Source organism: Melospiza melodia, chromosome 6 (assembly GCF_035770615.1).
Source record: "Melospiza melodia melodia isolate bMelMel2 chromosome 6, bMelMel2.pri, whole genome shotgun sequence".
NCBI lineage: Eukaryota > Metazoa > Chordata > Aves > Passeriformes > Passerellidae > Melospiza > Melospiza melodia.
Window position 1 is genome coordinate 17,458,258 of NC_086199.1, and position 22,400 is coordinate 17,480,657.

Sequence of the window (22,400 nt, forward strand, 5' to 3'; positions counted from 1 at the left end):
AATAATTGTGAAATATTCAGCGGCATATTGAAATGTAGCAGATGCTATGGAATCATGTTATAGTCAAACATTGTACTAATTTTGTAAGTGTCATATATTTGTTAGCATTCCTACCCTGGCTAAGGGCAATCTTGAGAGTTAGTAATATGAAATCTAGTGATAAAAGAGTACAAATAACAAGTCATTTGAAGTTCTGCTCACCCACTCTGTTGGGAAGGCAGCATACAGACATATGTATCTGTCTCAAAAGGCCTCAGAAGTTGAATTACATGACATTCTGACTTTTGACAGTACTGTCGTGGAAGAGGAAAGCCCAATTCCAGTGCTGACATCTTGTGCCAAAAGCAAGCAGCCCTGAGGTAGGACCACAAGTGTCCTAGATTTTTCAAGTCCTCATTTGGGGGACAGGTAAGCCTAACCTGATAAACTGGCATATATATTAGGAACATGTTTTAAGATTTCTTTTTATTTTTCAGACCAAGAGAAGGTCTTGGTCTGAATCAATACATTTAAAATGTTTTGGGAGGGAAGGTGTTATTTGGTTTTTTCATAGTTAGCTTTGTGAAATGAACACTTTTTATTGGATATTGTAATAATACCCTGAAGTCAGACCAGCAAGGAAAATGACAAAACTGTACAAATAATGGTGCCAAAAAAACCTTTCTGGACAGAGACAAAATTTCACCACATGAAAGATCAAAAGCAGAGTCCTGAAATTTAAGATAAATGCAAGAAAATTGTAATTGTACTATGAGACAGATCTAGGATCCACCTCTTTCTAAATGCAGTCTGCTGGCAGTTGGTAGCTGTGGTGATGTAGCAATAGGGCTGTAGGAGAATGATGCCTCCCTAAAATGCCCTAAAATGTGTCCAGCAGCCAGAAGTTCACATCTCCCCTCCAGCATGGACTGTACTATGGATGTGATTCTGCTCTCAATCACACTTGCTCCTCTCTATGTGGCTTTTTTCAGTCCTGCTTTTTTTTCAGTCTTTTTGAGATGATCAGAACTATGCTCTCTACTGAGGTTGTGGAAATAACTGTGGCTTTATAGAGCAGCATAATATTGTTTCTCATTTTATGTTCTATAGCTTTCATATTAAGAATTTAAGATTCTTTATTGAAATGGATGTAGAGTTTATTCAGAAATGTTAGGAAGCAGTTAGATTTCTCTTTATTTTTGCCATGATCTTCATTCCTAGATGATATATATTTTACTACCATAAAAAATACATATGTATATGATAGGTATCATAAATAAGAAATAAAAATTAGAAGTCAGACTATTTATAATATTTAAGCACCTAAGCAAATATGAAGGGAGCTCTTCTAATCTGCAAAATGACTGAGGCAGCTTAGTGCTAGCTTGTACTGAAATCTAATTGTACATCACTTTGAAAACCCTGCAGGAATCAGCCTGCAGTTTTAGGGCTATTTTAAAAATTAGACACCTCATATGAATAAATAGGAAAAGAAAGAATTTTGAAAGTGAGACCTATCATAGAAAGCCTCAGTCACAGATTCCTGAGAACGTGAGGCAGATCTACAGACTGGTATATAACCACTGGTGGATTTATAGACTGTAGAGCAATATCATGCAGAATGCTGCCTAGAAACAAGGGTTGAGGTCTATGCTCTGCTTGGTGACACAGCTGTGCTGCTCTGAGTGGGAGGAGTCCTCCCAGCATCTGCTGAGAACCTCTGCACTGCTGTCCTGTGCTGCACCTGCCCTGCCAGGTAAGGGGTGTTCAGATGTCTGTGCTGTGCCACAACCTGTGTGTGTTGTGATCAGACAGATTCTGATCACAGAGAGATTTGCTCTCTTCAGAGAGATCCATGAAAACAGCTGCAAATTTCTAAACTTAGCAAATCACCTACAGTTACTGGGCCTTAAGAAAAGTGAGTCATACAGAAAAATCATTTAATATTGAAACTTATTAGGTGCTTTGACAAAGACTGGTCAGAAGCTATGTTAACATTGTTGCTATAATTGTAATGTTTGCTCCTAATTTTGAAAACTATCATGATCTACAAGTTGGGATGATGTGTTTAAATTTAGATCAGGAAAAGACCAGTTTTTAGACATACAGAATGGAAAGCTGTAAGTCAGGGGTGAGAAATCATGTTGGCTCTCTACCTGAGAGCCCGTCATGGCAAAAAGAACAGTAGAATCACAAGAAAAAATATATTTGTAACTCTCTGATTTGTACCACTTCTCCACTGCAGTGATTCATCATTGCAGTTCTTTGTTCTCTATGGCAGTTCTCTACCTATAATATGGAACAAAAAACATTTAGAAATGGTGTACACAGGGCAAGGGACATAACGAAATTGAGGCACCTTTGTCCTCCCGAAATAATATGAACTTCAGAAATGCCCTATGGGTCAGGTCTGTGGTCCATTAAGTTCAATAGCCTGCCTCCAACAGTGCCCAGGGGAAGCACTATTTGGAAAGGGCACAGAAGCCACAGTGATGCCTGCAGTTCAGCCCCCTCCTACTCCTTCAGCATCCACAGACACCAGACTAAGAAAGATGGAGGGCACTCTGCTAGTCCTAAAGACTTACGAGGCAAAACCCCCAAACATTTACTTTTGCCAGAACTGCTAAGCACAGGCTAAGCTAAACTTGAAATGGCTGGGACCCTTCCAATCATAGTTGAAAAAGCAAAAGCTGGACTCTGTCATAACAAAATGTAAACAGTCAGAGACTTTCAAAGTATATTTATGATCTTTTATATAGATATATTGTTCAGTATTCTTTTACAGCATGCTCTTTCTCCTAGGAAGCATATAAATGAGATTATATTTTAGCTGCTAATTAATAGTGTTCCACAGCCTTCTGACAACAGAGGAGATTCTTCAGTGTCAGCTTTGCTCTCTCTTGCACCTACTTTCTTTGAAATTACTTTTGTCATGCTTTCAGCAAGACAATAGCTCTTAACAGGGGCCTTGGTATCAAAGATATAAAGATTCAAAGATGGACTTGCACACAGAAATCCTTCAGTTATATTTTACTTCAAAACTTCTATCTGTTTGGGCTAAAAATGAGAAAGTTATTTCTCTCACTGACATACCATTGTATTTCACAAAGATGTTCTCAATGCTGTTTGTGTACTGCATCAAATGTGTTCAAATGTGGTATAAATAATGAGCTGTCCACTTAATTATTTGCAGGTCTTCAGCAAATAATCTGCAAACAAACATAATAACTAAAAAGTAACATAATAATAAATTTTTAAAAATATATACATCTTTTATAAAACTGGAAAAGATTCCTTATAAATTTCTAAAGGAAGGTATACTGCATTGCTTTTATATTGTAATTTCAAAATCTGATGACACTTAGTGTGGGATCAAATCCCTCACAGAGGCTGTCATATTAGACCAAAATTCATAGTTGGACCTGGTGATCTTAAAGGTCTTTTCCAAAGTAAATGCTCCCATGATTCTATTATTAATACAGCAGACTCAAAATTCCAAGTTTGTTTAACAAGGTCTGATTTTTAAAAATGTGTTGATTGACATAAGGATAGTATACCATCCTGTGATTTCTGACTGGGTATGGTATTCTCTCATACATTATCTGCATTTCTTATTTATATTTGGTCCTTTTTATGTCATTCTGGCACTGTAAGGGGATGTTAGAATGAGTGTTATTGTGCTTTATACTCCATCTATATTCCGAAAGTGGTATAAAATGAAAAAATGAAGAACATAAGCAAGGTTATTTTATGTAACTTTGTATGTGCTTAAAGTTGTGGGCTTCTCAGTGAGATTGTACAGAGTATCTCAGATTCCAGGAAATATTACATCTTCCCAAGTGAATGGCAATAATTGAAGTACCTATCTTCCATCTCTCACTTTAGAGGCTTTCTTCACTCCCTCTGTTACACAATCGTTATGGATGTGACATCCAGTTATTACATGAAAAAGTAGAGATTTCCAGGAGATAAAATCTCAATTAATACAAGGACCCTTTGAGCCTACATTGCTGGGAAGTCTAGCTAAAAATTCTTCTGAGGGAGAATCTGAAGCCAAGACAAATGTTCAACAGATTGCATTTCAGTGTTTTCCAGGGATAGCCTGAGTCTTCATATTCTTACATGAATGACTTCAAATTAATTGCTACTTTCTTTTCTATTTACTTTCCAATAGCATGAATTTAGTTGCATTATTCTAAACAAGATTTAGACATCTGTTGGTAAAGTTATATAAAAACAGGAGGTTTAAACCTATTACTGTCTTTAACAGTCCTCCTGATTGTATAGCAGAAATGCTGATAGAGACTTGCTATTCTTCTGCTTTGAAGAATAGACCTGAAAAGGACCAAGAAATAAAAGTAGACCAAGCCTGTCAGTGTCACATCAGGCTGACCAGAGCATCTCAGGACAATTGAGAGACCTTGGAATATGACACTAGAAATGTATTTCAAGTATTGAGACAGCTATACAAACAACTTAATTTGTAGGTTTCACACAAAAGAAGTTATAGTAACATAAAACTATTTTGAGTATAGACATGATTGTAACAGTAGTATGATTTGTGTCTGCTGATTTGCATTCCATTTCACCCAATGTAAATCCAACACTGACAGGATTAAATAGGCACCAGTGAAGGTAAATGTGGAATTCTTAAAAGTATGAAACTTAGAGCCATGTCTCACTGAAGTTTCATATAACACATTTCTGAAGACCTGAGGGCTTGATTGGACAAAAGGATTCACATGAACTAATTTATAACAGTGAAAAGTAGCTGAACCTAAGATGCTTTCAAATATCTGAGCTGATTAATCTCTTGCTAACTGTGAATGTCTCTGTGTTGTGATCCACAGCAGACAAATACCCCTGCAAAATTTTCAATATCTCATCCATAGGCACTGGAATCAGAGGTGTCAGAGATGTTTTTCTTTTGTCAGCATAATCTTGAATGCTGATGATATATATGAAAACAATAATCTAGTTACATGTCAACTGTTGGAAGTTTTGTTGGAAGATTTGCAACTACACAAAACATCTTTTTACTTACAATTTATATTTCATTCAAAAACCATTTCTGCCCAATAAACAAGAAATACTGTGATGCCATTTTGTAGTCACTTTTCAGAGCATAGCAGTTAATCTAACTCTACAGTTACACTCTTACTGTATATTGGAAAATATATGTGATCTTCAGTTACCTGCAATATAGGGCTAGGGTTATCTGAAACTTGGCATTTTTATGCCTTTTAAAGCTGTCATGCTGTAAACTGCATGCAATCCAGTAGAAAAAAAATCTGTTTTCTTTCCTTTAAATACAGGTGATCACTATTTCAGGAATATTTACCACATCAGCATCTATCCTTGCACAGGATCCTCGTAGGCAAAATACTCTGCAACCATGCCTAAGAGGTCTCTGCCTCTCAGAATAGGGTACACAGGTTCATCTTTCCTGCTGGTGAGATAAAACACTTACTCCACTGTTTTATGACTGATTTTACTTATCTCCAGCTATGCAAATGCCACATTTTTGCATGTTTTGCAAAACCTGTTAACACCCCTTCCTGAATCAATCAACAGCAAACCTGAATATTTCACCTCTGTGAAATAGTCTCTGTTATTATCATAAAAATCACATGGGCAACAGTAGGCTGGCAATCTCTGTTTGATGTTTCTCCTCCCTGCAGCAGATAATATATGTGCATAATTGCTCAAGTGCCATCTGCTTGCAACTTAAGATGTGTTGCTCATTGATAATGAAAGCACTGATTTGGTCCCCACACATAAAATGGAAGTCTGTTTAACACAAGTATGCATGATTTTGTAGGACCCTGATAAAAAAAAGAGCAATGCCTTGTCAAAACCTTTTAAGAAATGTGTATTTAATAATAGTTTTTCTAAATAGACGGGAAAATATGGCTGAAAGAGACCTGGTTGTTTTGGAATTGAAAAGTTTAATTGTTGCTATGAGTGTGGAGTGGCAGCATGAAGCTCTCAGCCCATTTAATCACACTATAGGGCTTCCCTAGCACAGAGGAAAGGAAAGAGTGAGATGAAAAGGTGGTTGGGGCTCAGGCCAGAGTGCACTGCAGTAAGTGGCAAAACTCTCTTTGACACCTGTGTGTATGCCAGTGCCCCTGTCTGCTGCAAACGTGGGGTGATGTCAGAGCAATTGGAAAACAAACTCAGGAAGTGACAACTGAGCAAAAATATTATTCAAATGCATGAAAGACTTGCAGAAATGAGAAAAGCCCCATAATAATCCTTTTTTTCATGTCCATTGATAGTGCAAAAAGTAATGGGATTAAACTGTGGCAAGTGAGATTTACTTTAAAGCAAGGGAAACTCTTTAATGAGCAGGGAGTGAGTGGCAGGGATCTCTTGCCTGGAGCAGTTGTCAAGTGCCCATTAACAGGGAGCTCTAGGAGAGGGTGAGCACATACCTGCCAAGATAAGCTTAGCCCATTCTGCCATGGGGCAGGGAGATGAAAGAGTGACCTCTGAGATCCTTCCAACCCCTGCTGTGGTCCTCTGTGTTCTGCATGGAGACTGCTCATCTCTCAGCCTTTGTAGCAACATTTGTGCATAGCTTGTCATTTCAAGGAGCAATGCCCTTAACAGTTCTTCCCTTTGACTGGTGTTTGAGATGAGAAAAACGTGAAGCATTATGTATTTGGGTTTTTAAAATTTGCTTGTCTATTTGATAATATTCATTTTAAACACAGATTATTGCCATTTCAAATGTACACAAAAGTAATAAGGGAGGTGACTAGCAACTTATTATTAATTTGCTGCTTTTATTTTTGGGAAATTAACATTCTGGCAAGAGTTTTAATTGGACTTTTGTTAATTCTCACAGCGATGCTTTGGTTTTTCCTTTTGGGACTGGAGAGAAAAGCCAGCAGCTGGTGTTTGAGGATGCTAGGGACTTACACCATATTATGTCTAATATCTCTACTGTAAATAAACAAAATGAATAATTAAGTGAATAATGAGGTGTCCCATATGAAGACTTCTCTGATGGTATCTGTGGAATGTTTGTACTCCTGTCATTTGTTCTCTGTTGGGCATCTTGGGCAGCACACTGCCTATATGGATATTAACAATGCAATTTTTTCAAGCAAAACCCAGAAATAATATTAACAAAGGTTGCCAGATATGCAGAGATGCTTTTGCTCTTCAGAGCTCTATCTGTCTGTATGGAAGGGGCAGACATAAGAATAGGAGAATTTGTGTCATGGCCCCAAGGACACTGACAGGCCTGATTGCCCCTGCCTGGCTTCCCCCAGGGCCACCCCCACCCTGCTTATGGCTCAGGGGCTGATCCCAGCAATGCCACAGCAGGGCTGGTCTCCAGCTGCTCACAGCCCTGCCCAGCCATGGGCCCTGACAGGCCTGGCACACCTCTGGACTCATGTTCCAGCTGGTGCCCAGCCTTATCCCCAGGGATGTGTCCCATGCCCAGGGCTAGTGCAGCCCCTGGTGCCACCAGCCTGCCCTGCCATCCTGGGGCTGTCCCCAGTGTCCCCAGCCTGCCCTGCCATCCTGGGGCTGTCCCCAGTGTCCCCAGCCTGCCCTGCCATCCTGGGGCTGTCCCCAGTGTCCCCAGCCTGCCCTGCCATCCTGGGGCTGTCCCAGTGTCCCCAGCCTGCCCTGCCATCCTGGGGCTGTCCCAGTGTCCCCAGCCTGCCCTGCCATCCTGGGGCTGTCCCAGTGTCCCCAGCCTGCCCTGCTGCCATGAGCTCCCATGGCCCATAGGGAGCCACCAGGACCTGATGCCCCACAGCTTGTGAGGGGGTTTAAGCTCAGACAAAATGCAGACAAGCTACATTAGAGGTGTTGTATAGTCTGTCCTGATTTAAAAAAAAAAAAAATCAGTGAATTGTTGGGATATTTTACTGTTCTTGCTGCAGGGACAGACCTGGCATTTTGTTCACCTCCTGGATGAAGATGGTCTCACCCACTGGGTCCGCCTGTCCTGCCTGGCCACCTGAGACACCAGCAGGCCTCCTCTGGGGTTGAAAGAGGCAAGTCTCCATCTTTGTGTTTTCAGGACTCCTGAGAGAATGCTCCATTCTCTCATCAGCTCCTCCCAAAACTCCGAGGCTTGGCAGTTTGTTGAACTTGGATGTAATACTCGATGGAACTAAGAGACCACACTCTTGTGAGGAGCAGCAGAGGGATCTGGCATTGTTCAGCCTGGAGAAAAGAAGGCTCAGGGGAGACCTTACTCCTCTCTACACCTATCTGAAAGGAGTTTATCCAGTTGGGTGTTGGTCTCTTCTCCCAGGTAACAAACAACAGGACAAGAGGAAATGGCCTCAACTTGTGCCAGGGGAGGTTAGATTGGATATTAGGAAAGCTTTCTTTATGGAGAGGGTGGTCAGGCATTGAAACAGGCTGGCCAGGGAAGCAGTGGAGTCACCATCCCTGGAAGTGTTCAAAGGGTGTGTGCATGTGCTTTAGTGGTGAAGATGGTCACATGAGGTCAAACTCAGGGATCTTAGAGGTCTTTTCCAGCCTTAATGATGCTGTGATTCATGAGTTGGATTCACTTGTTGGATGCAGATGGCATCTGCCATACATAACAATTTTGCAGTGGATGGAAATGTTCAAATCACTGGTACATCAGTGGCACAAAGGACAACTCTTCTCATGGTCCATGCAGCAGCTGAGGACAGAGCAAAGGGTAGGAGCTGCTGGCTTCAGCCACAGACCTGCTTCAGCCATTGCTGAATAATTGCTTCTTTTTTTTGTTCATTACATTTTTATAATATAAATCAGAAGTAATCTGGTTTGTTGATTTCGTTTGCTTTTACAGAAAAAAAAAGGTGACAACATGAATGACTACTTGATACCTCTGTAAATGTGTGGTATCAGGCAAAATGAAGGTTTATTTACATTTTTTCCCCTTGAATATTTTATTAACATTCCTGTGATTAGTGCTGAGCAAGGTGAGTCCTGAATTTCTGCTGAGGCAACAGAAGACACTTCCCTCAGCCAAATTTCTAGTGAACTTTCTGAATACAGCAATGGGCCAAGAGCCAAAGAATCCCACAGGGGAACACCACCATCTCCTGACCATCCTTTAGACAAATTGCTGGGTAAGCCTGACACTGAGGCAGCTGGATTCTGTGGAATTATTATTATCTCAGCTTCAGCTTTCTACCTTGAATGTAGCTGTGTGTAAATAGAATGCAAAGTGATTTTTTTTGTATATGTGATATGATAATTAAAGTTAGCATTTTCTCCACACTTGCTATTCTGAACTGTAAAGGAAAGCTAAATGAATTGTCAAGGAGAGATAGTGGAAATTAATGATGGGGATAGAACTCAGAAGGGCTCTGGACATCTGGGCTCAGTGCTCTGCTGCACACCAGTAATTGGTTAAAATCTGTTAATATCACTTTAGGTGAATGTCCCAAGCTTTCCCTGACAACTCTGCTGGCTGCTAGCTATGCTTTTGTGCCTTCATTTCCAGCCCAGGGCCAGACATGCTCTTTTCCATCTCCTTGGGAAGAAGGCTGAGTGGAATTGGCAGATGACTTCTGCAACTGTGTCACCTCTGTGCTCTGTCCCTTGTAACCTGTGCTCACTGCCAGTGGTCAAGTGACCTGGTCACAGGTATGTAGTGCCTCAGCTTCCTATCATCTGCTTAGGGAGGAAACGTTAACACCTGTGCTGGAAAACATGTAATATTGTAAGAAATATTGCCCCTGTCAGTGATGGAAAACTGCAGAAATCTCACTCTGAATTACAAATGTAGAAAACAAATTAAAAGACACCAGTGCTCTCCCACAACATCACTAAGATTTGATGAAATGACAGTTCTTAAAAAAAACCAAAAAGGATTTTTATGTCTGTCTTCAAACACAATCTTGAATAACAATTCCTATTCCCAGTATCATGGCATGAAACCCTAGACATTGCAACTACACAAAGTATAGCTTGTCCAATGTTAAACCACCAGCAAGGACAAACTATTTTTAGAATTGTCATATATTATTGCACCTGAGCTTTATTGGTCTTCAGATTAAAAGAGGTTTTTCTTCAGAGAAGTTCACTTGAGTTTTATGCTCATTTACTAAGCCTTATGTTACTGTTCAATTTATTTTAAAGTAGATTCTTTGGGGAAAATTAGAAAGCTAATTTGAATTGATTCTTTGGAGATTCAGGCTTAAATGAAGTGCCATAAAATTGGCAGTCAGAGTGAAAAAATAGAATTGAATTCTATACTTGTACTACTCAATGGACACGGACACCTTGCTCTTTGCTGCTGCTTCTGAGGGTTTTGATGCAGTATATTTTAGACAATTTAGACATACCTAAGCACGACACTTCAGTAAAATTTGTGTCACTAAGGAACCACAGAGTATTCCTTGTTCAAATGGTTTTTATCAGATAAATTTATGGCTGGCAGGTTCAAAAAATTTGGCATTCTCTCCAGGTTTTCAAAACTAATTTTGTAAATTTTTAGTGGCATTAATATTGGGTAAGCAATGGTACTTTAGCATTTAGTGGTAGACTTGTCAGAGCAATGTTCCTCACCAACTACCTCCCCTTTGTCTATTTCTAAGTGCACCAACTTACATTTGGATAAGAATGTTTTGAGTCCAGCAGTTTTAACGCCCAATTTAAAACAGGTCACAGGTTTGAGGTTTAGGTGGCAGATGTGTGTTTTCAGTTTTTTTCAAAAACAACATAACTTTTTAGATTTTACTATCCCATATTACAGGGCATCAAAAGTTGTTAAAAACATCAAAAACATTTTCAGACAATTTAGACCACCTTGGTAATTTGTTATGAAATGAGCAAACATTTTTACAGGTTTTTGGTCAACAGGTCAAGCCTGTAGACAGAAACATTTTTAGACATCTAGAGACATTTTTCTTTAGAAAAATGAGACCATCTGCTTAACAGAATTTATGCTTTTCTCTAACTGTTTGATGCATTTACAGCTTGGGAAATTCACAGAAATAATGGCTGAGGAGATGGTTGTTCAATTTCCTGTCACATAAATTACTGAGTAGATATTCATTACTCCATCCCAGTACTGTGCTTCCAACCTAATCAGAAGAAGTGAGGATTTAAAAAGACATGCTGGAGAAAACTCCAGTACATGCTATTATTTGCTCTGCACATATGGTTCCATATTAGAAATGACTGTTATTTGTATGAGTAAATATGTGAAGAAGTATTTAAACTGGAAATAACATATATGGCTTTTTTCATATAAACTTTATGTGAAAACAATTTTACTGCAAGAAGCCTTTATTCTCAGGATTATTTTCTGACGTGCCACACTTTCCAAACAATATTAGTCAGGAGCAGACATGTTTATTTGCTTTAGTTCCCACTGTAAGTGGACACCTGAGGTCAGACACCAAGTTGATATTTAAATGTGAAAACTAAAATCCCCCAGTCTTTCACACATTCTAAGTTTTGCTACAACCCTCAGCGATCTCAGTGGGAGCTGTGGCTGTTCAACATTTTGAAAATTTGGCAGCTTTAAGTGAGGTGCTTTGTGGAGGAGAGAGGTGTCTGTCTGCCTTGATCCAGCTCAAATGCTCCTTGGAACCAGCTGGAAATGAGGGGGGGGTGATGCTTCCCTTGTTTGTTGCACTGCTGAGCTGATGGAAACCTAGGACTGCTCTCCTCTGTGCCCCTGGCTTTCTGAAAGCAGAGCTTGCTGTTCAGAAACTTTCAGGCACATGCTAGTCAGAAACTTTCTTCTACCTCTTTTTGCTTAAGACATTAAGCAGAATTTGCCAACATGCTGGCAGCCACAAGCATGTCAAGCTCTTTGGCTCTGGGAAGTGGCATGTGGTGCATTTACTCATTGGTAGGGCAGAATTTTGACAGAGCTGATCTCTGGATCCCTGGAAATCCTTTAGCATCTGTCATACTCACATAAAGGATAACATTTGCTCAAAGCCAGAGACCTGTCCTCAGTGTATCTCAATGGCTAAGGATCTGAAATTTCCCTCTGTTTAAAATGGAATTGTTTCTGAGTGCTGCCATGCAATAATATAACAACATGAAGGATAAAGAACAAATAAGAAAATCCAATTTCATCCAGTTGTCTCTGCTTTGTATCTCTGTTCTTACTCCACCAGAAGCCTGAGTCTTCCCTCTCTGTGCAGAGCAGCGCTTTGGGAACAAGCACTTACCCATGATGCAACCCTGAGCCAGGCATGTCTCTCTCCTTCTTCCAAGTGAGTGTGAGAAAAGACATTGGCACCATCCAGTCCTTAGATCTCTGTCTTATTTCTGTATTATGATATTAAAATAAGCCAGGATAACATTTGCCATAGATAGACATAGCTTTCTGACACCAAATGAAGCACAGGGTTTGGCAACCTGCCTCTTTCCTGGTCCCATCTCCCTGCAGGGTACCTCCTTCCCTTCCCTTAAGCCTGGCTTTTCCACTCCGTGGTTTTCAGTGGGCTGACTAGATCCATGAAATCTTGCCATTCCTTGAAGAAATCTGCTGCTCCCTGGGTCCCCAGATCTGCTCCCTCCTGCCAGCCTCCCTGCATACCTGAAGGCCTTCCCCATGGCCCCATCCAGTGGTCCCAAGCAAAGGAGCCTCCCAGCAACTTGGATAAGGACAGCAATGATTTGTTAAGAGTCCTGGTTTGATCCTGTTGAGTTATGGGTAAACTTCAAGTTTTGTGTTTTACCTATTGATCTCATTGAGGATTTTTTTCTTGGAGAAGGAAGTTGGCTGGCAGTTTTGGTTGTTACTAACGATGTTTTGGTTGTTAATCATGATGTAAACTGTTCATTACATGATATGTGTTAATTTGCTGAAAGCTAGTAAAGGCCTTTTAAGAACCCCAGCAGATTTTTGGGGGTTATTAAATCATACGGTAAAAGGATGGATCCATACCTGATTCTAAATGGCAAGTGGATTCCAGGTAAGGTCTAGTGAAAGTATGCAAAATGAGAACAGGAAATCATTGTAAACCATTTAAATAATTTAAGCTTTTTTTTTTTTTTTCTAATTAGACTTTGATAATTGCAGTTAATTATCTCTTTTTCAAAACTGTGTCTGAGTCCCTTTGCTGATCTGAGTGCTGTCCCTCAGACACGGGGTCTTGTGTCTCATTTGTATTAAGATAAAATCTCATCATTTTCTCAGGTTTATATAGAGTTTAGTTATAATGATGACTATCTTCTAATTATAGATTTTAAAAACCCTGATTTTATTTAGGTATTTATTAGATCTTGTCACCAGAACTAGTAACACAGCAAAACCAGATTTGATTATTAGCTAAACCTTTGATAATATAACTCAAACAATAGATAAGTTTTCTCTTTAGGTTAAGCAACAGAAAATGCAATTTCCATTCTTTTAGCCAGCACAATAATTTTCATTTGAAAACCTTTTGGAAATATTCTTTTACAAGATTCTGACCTTTTTTATTCTCATATCTTTTAGGGACAATGTGAAAGAAGTAAAGGAGGAAATTCAAATGCAGGAAGCAAAAAAGGAATAAAACTCAGGAGAGGGCTTTCTTTTTAGAAAAATGAAATTGGTAAAAATCTAACAAATCCTTCTGTGGGAAGCTGAGTAAGTAGACATTGTTTATTTCAAAAGTACCTATAAAATAATAGTATAAATTAAAATATTTACCATCATTACAAGCTGCCCAGAGGCAGTCTTACTGTAATTATCTTACTCCATGTCTAATGCTGAAGTGTCACACCATGGAGATAAGTGCTTTAGAGGTGCCAATAGACAGACTTTTGATATTAAATCACATAGTATTACCCCACAGTAATCCGAGTGAGAAACAGTACAATGGCAAGGGAATTACCTTTATCTGAGAGCTGGGAGCACATGCCCATAGCAGAGCTGGGGGCAAAGCAGAGCAGGTGCTGCACAGTCCGTGTGTCCTTCCTGCCTGTGCTGTCCATGAGCAGAGGGCCTGGCTGGGGTGCTGCTGGCTCCCAGGGTGATACCCAGCAGCTGCAGTGCCCCACAGCTCTGTGGGTGCATCAATAGCTCCCATCCTGTGCACACAGGGCACTTCTGCTCTCTAATGCTTTCCAGGTATAATTTCAATGCGACGTCAATATCCAGTTCCAGCCACAGTTGCCTTTGCTCTGCTTTAATTATGTGAGGATCATGGTAACGCCATTAATTTCAAAATTTTTCAAGCTATCAGAAAAGTAAAATCTAAAAGATATGTCCAAAGAACCAGAAAACGTACAACATAGACATCTTTATATTGCTGCATGTGTGAAACAGTTACAGAAAATTATCTATCACAACATTTACAAAACAAATCTTAAACCAAATAAATTAATACTGACTTTACAAGCCTCACAATAAATCTTGTTTTTCAATATTCATAGGAAACATAAAAGCATTGTCATGCCAAGTAACAAATTCCCTTTTCCTCATCACATAACAAGACCTCTGACTGGAGCTGTCCCCCAGAACAGTCTGATGTTATCTTTGGTTGTTGTTCACATTAAATCCAGTACATAATTTTTTGACTTTTAAAATTAGGTTAATATTCTATTATTAGTGTTAGTAAGCAGAAAATATTATCAATAGAGTTTACCTTAACAGTTACTTACATTGTCCCACATGATAATGAAGACATGCATTTTTAAATATCTATGCATAAGTGTATTCCAAGAAATAGGACATTTGTAGTTCCAGAACTCTGTTCCCTTTCTTAATGAAAGATGTAGATGAACTGATCTCTAAATAAACCAAGTCACTTCAATGGTTTTACAGTAAAGGTAGGTTACAGCTTCTTCTAATCTGATACATCCTCTAAAAGGCTGAGGAGATGCAAGACCTCTCACTAGACTGATGTAAGTGCTCCAAGGAATGTGAAACTCAAAAAAACTTATACATTTCTGTGGCAAATGCTACATATTTGTATTTGCTAGATTAATAATAATTACTATTATATTGATTTTATTAGGTACACAACTATTTTTTAAAACACCATTTTTAATATGCTTCACAGAACTAAATGTAAGCTGTGCTTAGGCATGTTTCAAAACTTACCCTGTAATTATTAAATATGGAGGATGCAGGTGCCATCCCCCTTAAACTGCCTGGCCACTGCACCACGTAATTGAGGGCAGAAATGGACCAGGATCCCTCTGCTCGTGTATGTCAGCCAGGAATTATCTATAATGATTCTTTGCCCATTTATCATTTGCTAGAAGATTTTGCAATAGTTTCTTCAGCTCTCGTGCATGCCCACTCTACGGCCACATTTGCAGTGTGTTTCTGTGGCATGTGTTGAAAACAATTATTAGCACATGCTGAAGACTATCAAATGAGATGTTTGCAGCTGTCATTTCCCAGGATTATCTTTTGCCTCCCATTTGGGCTGATTATGTCTGTTGTCAACAGGCTGTTGGAGGATCATGTAGCAGGGGCCAAATGCAAAACTCCTCTCATCAGACAGCACTTAGGGGTAGGAAAGCCAAGGGAAATAAATGCAGGGGACATAAAAAGAGAAATGAGCACAGAGAAGGAATAACAGAGTTTTGTTCATAGCTGAGTGATGTTTCATAACTTCAGCATAATTTGGCTTTTTGATGAAGCTAATGCTTCATTCAATGCAATTTTATTCTTAAATTACCGACAAATTCAAAATGATCTTCTGAATACATCATCTGATCTGACTCAGACATGGCAAATACAATACAAGAAACTTCATGTCACTAAGGCACTGGAGCCTGCAGCTGGGGAAGCCTGAGGCATTGCCTCAAATTCCCATTGAAGTTGCTAGAAGGTTTTCCCAAATAAAGAAAGTGAAGTGCCTGTGATCAGACCATGTTCCTCACAGGATGGGGATGTGCTGGGAAAAATTCCCTGTATCTAAAGGCTTGTCAAAAATACAACTCCCAGCACACTCAGCATTTCCCAGCTGAGCCAGATGGATGGTGGATACCCTTCACCCAGTCCCCTTTCTCCACCTTTCCTTTTTTCATATGTTTAAGGCAGAGAGAAGGAATTAGTGGTATGTGGGCTGGGAGAAGTGTAGAGTGGTTACACTCTAAGAGCTGAAATGCTCACAGGTGCTTGTTGCCTTGCTGCATTGAGAGCTACTCACAAGTTGCTGCTCCCAAAGTCCAGCCATATGTGTTAGAAAAACTACTGGGAAGTTTTAATGTGCAAGTAGATAGTTAGGCAGGCACATTAATATTTCATGGAGAATTGTTAGACTCAGATAAATATGCAAGAGGCTTTTATTCAGATCCAAACTTGCCTTTACTCAGGCATTGAATTCAGTAGACAAGGAGTTCAATATTTGACACTTGAGTGTAGGTATCCATATAAATTGATACCTCTCAGTTGGACAGTGGGTGTTCTCAATCAAATAAAGGCTGAATGAAGTCACTGGCACACAGGATGTGCTGCAGGTAGGAGAGCAATAAGACAGGTATGGCTCTGCATAACATGCATTTTTTATATTGTACTCTTCAGATTGTGTCTGCAAGAGGAGTTTGATGCAATCAGTCACAGCTCTTACAAGAAAACAAGTTCATTTACACTAATTATCTGCATTAAGACAGAGCTTTGTACCACTTCTCCATCATCTCCCCCTCCTTGTCTGGCAAAATGAGAGTGAACATCAGTGCAGGTTCCTGTGGGGAGTTGTTTTGGCTGGAACCTGGCAGGCACAGATGGACAACAAGCTGCAGTCTCTGGTCCTACTTGGCTGAACAACCACGCTGGGTCATCTAATGGATACTCAGAGCCATGAGAGCACTTGTTTGCTCTGAACTGCAGCTCCCCTGGTTTCCTTGGCTTGACAACTGGCACACTGTAGTCCCTCTGTAAAATATTTCTCTTTGATGCCCATTTTATGTCTGTGACAAGCCTTGTGGCCTACTTATTTTCTTCCTTCTCCCACACACAGAGCCATGAGAAAGCCTCTACCCTTTGTACCCAGCACTCAGGTTCAGGCACTGGTGCTCTGTACAGAACATGGTCATTAGGCTCATTCCTGGGCCTCTGGCTGATGATAGAGCCTGGCCCTGAGAAGCCCAAATTGGCAGTACAGCACATGATGTGGTCAGTGTGGGTGCCCCAGGCACTGCTGGTGCTTCCAGCCCACCAGATCTCCCTGTTAACACCTTGTTGGGTGAGGGTGGCTAGAAAGGAAAAGCCATGGGATAATGGCAACATAGAGAAACACAGGGCTCCTGGAGAATTAGCAGGATGAGGGCAGTGTTGGCACTGGTGAGGCCTTGAGTATGGGCAGCTGAAGACAGGAAGTACAGCTGGACAGAAGGGCATCAAGGCCATTTAGAGCCTGGCACATCTGAGCCCTGGCTGTATCTGCTCCTGGTGCCCTCTGCTGCTGCCCCAAGGCCACACAAGCCTGTTGGTGTCCTGCAGGCTCCAGCTGGGCCCTTTCTTACCCTCCCTCCTTGTGCTGCACCCCTGCTTTGTCCCTTCCTGTAGATAGTCCTTGAACCCTGCTAGGCCAAGCTCTTCTTCTTTTATTCATTCCTGCAATCCCACTTGTTGTATGAACTGAGACCAGTTTCCCTGCTGGCCCCCATGAAACAGCAAGGCTGCATCCATCTTTCTCTTCCTTGCAATCTCTAGTCCCCTCCAGACTGACAACATGGCTTCTACTTATCAGAATTGCTTCTGTGTACTCTGACACCAGGGTGTTAGATGAATTTCTGAGAAGACAGGCTTCCCACTGCCAATGCCCTGAAGAAAGCTGGTCTGAGGGTACACCTTTCAAGTATGCAGTGTGGCTCCTCTAAAACCCATGATAACCATGGGTAGTCAAACCAATCACATCTAGGCAGTGGCTAGCATTGCAGATGCTTGGGCTCTTCCACAGTATTCCTTTTTTTTTTTCCTTTTTTTTTCCTCCCTCTCTCTGTTTTGTACCATATCTGGCCCTTCAGTCTCCTTGCCCATACTAGAAAAATGAGGAATCTATTATAATAGTACAAGAGTGTCTTGTGACTATGACACAGTGGTAGATGGCTCTGACAGCACAATTATGTTGAAGCCAGTGGAATTGAGCCTTTTTTATCCCACAGCTAAGAATCTGACTCCTATTTTCAAAAGATTAATTCTTTTCAGATTTACAGAAGTCATCCAATGTCTACTTCTTGCTGCTCCTTCTTCTTGTCAAAGCACTTTACTTTTCTGTTCTCACAACAATCTATTTTTTGAAAACAATGAATGAATTTTATAAGAATAATGGTCTTGTGTGTGAAGCTCAATCAATTCAATTTTCATGCCTTTTCGAAGTTTGCCAAGCTCTACAGCTTAAAAATCCACACTTCAGCTTCTCACAACAAGTGTGAGATGCTTCTTAAATTTCTGGGCAGTTGGAGCATTTGCTGTCCTCAGGCAACATCAATTTGTACATTACCACAATGAGCCCAAATTGCTCTCCATGGTTTGATTCAGTTCCAGAGGCAAATGAGAAGATTTAGGCACAACTGGGAAAAAGCAGGTGAGAATTTCAAATGTTCCTTCCAGCACACAGAAGCTCAGCTTCCTTAAAACTGCTCGCACTTGTGCTGCAGGTCAGTCAGTATTCAACGTCTGCTCACATAACACTTTATTATAGCTCTGTTAAGGTGTGTTAGGAGAGCCCAGCAGGCACACTTCTTATTTCTGAATTGACTGCCAGCTAGTGAGCAGATGTGATTCCCTCCCTCCACCCTCCTGAAGAGCCATGTGGGTAATTTCACCTGCAGACATGCAGATTTACTCAGTGCAGGCAAACTACTTACATCTGTTGCACTGCTTCTTTTGGTTATTTTTCTGACATTGTCAGGAAGGCCTTTACATTTCTTGGCTGAAGCATCCCAAACAATAACTGTGAGTAAGCTGAGAATGGACTATGAACTCACCTGAGTGATTTGTGACCATGGCCTCAGTCAGACTAATGAGATTGCACATTTCTGCCATGTGGCCATTGCTCACGTATGTGTATATTCTTCAGAGGTACTCAAAACCTGGGTTTTGCAATAAAAAAACCCAAAACATTTTGGCATAAAACACATTAAAAGGAACAATTCCTTGAGGTTTATGCAATGAAAATAAGAACTAAATAAAAAAAGTTACTAAAGAAAAAATAAGAGTATGTATGAAAAAAAGGATAAAAAAAGTTGCTACTGTTAAGCAGAGGGATGGGGTACTGAATTTTAACTTAATGAATTCTAAAATAGATATTTCTCTGTATTTCTGGACTATGAGAAATAATCATATCAGACAACATATTTTAAAGTTCCTATTCTCTTTTTCATGTGACACTGCACCTTAGAAAACTGAGATTGGGTCTTTTACTTAATTTTTTTTTTTGAGTTTTTACATTTTTGCATTTAGTAATATTGCACCTCTGTTGTATCTGTTCCTTGTCAACGTTACTTCTAGGCTTTGACATTTCAATAAAATAATGTTTTCATGTTCAATTAGAAAATGCTATCAGGGCATACTTGTGTTTAAACACATTTCAGAGGAAGAAATTATAAAAGAAAGCCCCTAAAAACATTCCTGTTCATCTCTGATTATGTGAAGCATCTTTTATCTCAATTATTTGCTAGATTTGTCTCTTTAGCCTTGCTTTTATAGGAATAGGAAAGAATACTATTCAAAACGCATTAAAGAATAGAAAAAGAGCTGATATTTTCTCTTATTGTTCAAATGACATCTCAAGCATAAAACAAAATGTGAGGAGTGAGTCAATATCTTTAAAGCACAAAAACCCAGAATTAATCTTTTTATTTGAAGTGGTTCCATGTGTTGAGCTGAAGTGGGAGTCCCAGATACTTTCCACTTACAAAAATCAGACCACAACAGTTTAACCTAAATACCCAGAAGTGGATTTGGTAGCTTGACATCTTTGAAAGCTCAGCAGTAAGGTTCAGCCACCTCCCCAGAAGGTTCCATGGAGAAGCAGCACTAATTAAGGTCTTCTTACCCCCTGCTTTTGCTTTTTCTTGTTCTCATGCACGTCTTTGCCTTAGAACAAGACTGAGATTCAGTGCATTGAGCACATTTTATCCCTTGGCCAGAAGCAGCTGGGGATCCCTGCTCAGGGTGGGGAGGAAGCAAAGCAAAGCCACGTGGAGACTGAATTGCAGGACATGCTGCATGGCCTGGGAGCCCCAGAGAAGCTCCCCTAGCACCCCAGAACCCAGGAGAGGTCTTTGTCCTTACCATGAGCTCCTCTTTCTAATCTGACTTGTAGATGTCCACTGTAGGGAAAGGTGCAGGAAAGAGATATCCCAAGACACACCTAACACTGATGGCAGTGATGCTGAGCATGTGAGGCATGACCTGGATGCCCTGCAGAAACTTTTAGGGCTGAACAGACTGAATCAGCTGCCTTGTGATACCCAGAAGCACCAAGCTGGCTTCATCCAACTATCCACACCTTCCAAATGTGTCTTCAGAGGCACCTAGAAACACCTGCCCTGTTTGTGAGGTGTTGAGTGTTCTTGCTAATGTGCTGCCTCTTTAGCAGGGCACTCAGGATTGAGCTCCAGTTAAGGTGACTGTGAGCACCTTGTACACTTTAATTATTAATGCTCTTGCTGTTCATTTTCTTATTTCATTGCTGGTTTAGGTAAATTGTTCTTATCTCATCCTGTGATCTTTGCCTTTTGTGATTCCAATTCTCCTCTCCAGCCCCAACAGGGGAGGGAGAGGGGAAGGAGGGAGTGAATGGAGTGGCACATGGATTGGAGTTTTGATGGGAACATTAAATGGGAGAATATAGTTCCTAATCCATGATAACATAGCACTGGATTCCTCTGGGCAGAATGTAACAGGCCACTGATAAGTGCATGCTGCTTCTAATGGAGTTTGCAAAGCTGTAATCAGTGTGAACACTTTGTGTCTGGCTATTGCCTACCCTGGATGGAATGGTGTGTCCCAGACTTTCAAAAGCATCTTTTGCAATTGTGATGGGGTTCTTCTCTCCATGCTGGGTATTGCCAGGTGGAGGGTAGCTGTGTTGTCTAGGACAATAGAGTGCTGTCTAGAGGAGACCCAGGAATGGCTTGTATGCTGAACCTTGTTCAGGAGAATTGCTCTGAGCTGACCTCTCAGTTGGGCACCTGTGTGTAACAGGTACCTGCTTGTATGGAAAGGGCCATCTGTGTAATGAGAGCCCAATATGAGCAGGATGCTTGTCAGAGGCTTTGCTGGAGATTCAGGGCATTCCACATGCTGGCTGCATGACTTCAAAGGCTCCTACACGCAGAGACAACAGGTATGGGAGGTGGGAGCAGCCTGTCAGAATGCTGAATGCACCAGCTGCCAGGGTGTGTGGCTGCCATGGGCTTGGGCCCTGTGATCCTGAGTCTGAACTTTTATAGCCAGAAGAGATGTAACCTGTGGTGTTTCTAGGCAGAGTTATTTGCTGATTAACCTTGATGACCTTGGATTCTAATAATACAGTAATTTTAAGGCTAATGTAGCAAATTTAAGCAGTGAAGGCCTTCCAGGTGACACTTGTGTAAAGATTCCATTTTAAAAACAAAGTAGGATTACAAAGAACATATTAGCTAAAACATTTGCTGGCCATTTTGGACTTGACATCATAATTCTTGTGAATTAATGAGAATTATCTATAATATTCCAGCAAACCTTTCCTTCTCTGTTCCTTGTTTATCAGCTCTATTATCCCTTGTCATGTTTTTAGTCTAAGCTAAGAGACTAATCAGAAGCCAGATAAAATAGCCTGAAAGATCTCTGCTGATTTCAGACATCTCTGGAGCAGACTCTAATGCTAGTAATCTCTTAGAATATGAACCCAATTTTGAAGGCATTTATACTGATGGAATAACTGCTTGCTCCAGGAAGTCACTCTGCATTTCCATCATTTTAACTCTTCTGCTTTTATTCACCTGTGCACCACCAGCCAATGCTACTGTGCTTTATAAATAACAGTGAGTAACAGACAGTGATTGTATCCTCATGCCCTCTTTCTATTAAGTTTTGAGCAGATTTGGATGGGCAAAAGCTTTATGCTTCAGATTCTCCCTTTATTTGTGCCACTTAAATTTTTCATCTCTATAAAGTTATTTTCCCTCTTCAGTCCTTCCCTGTCCTCTCCTGCCTCTGGCTGCTCCTCAGCATTTTAGTCAATAGGAGCTTCAATTGGTGCAAGCACATTAGGAATTAGCCCAAGAGCAAGTGTGTTATGAGTAAGTTTCCCATTATTTCCTAAGAAAAGATGAAAGCAAATGAAAGAACCAAGTATGCTGAGAAAAACAAGGACAACAGGCAAGTACAGGATCAAGGAGGGAAGATCTATTAAACTTGCATTCAACTCAGTGGAAAGAGAAGGGGCCAAGGCATGTAGTGTGTCTGCAATTATCATACAGAGCTTTGGGACAGTGATTTCCAGTATGCTCTTTCCCATTTTGTTTAATTTTTAATTCAAATTGTGTAC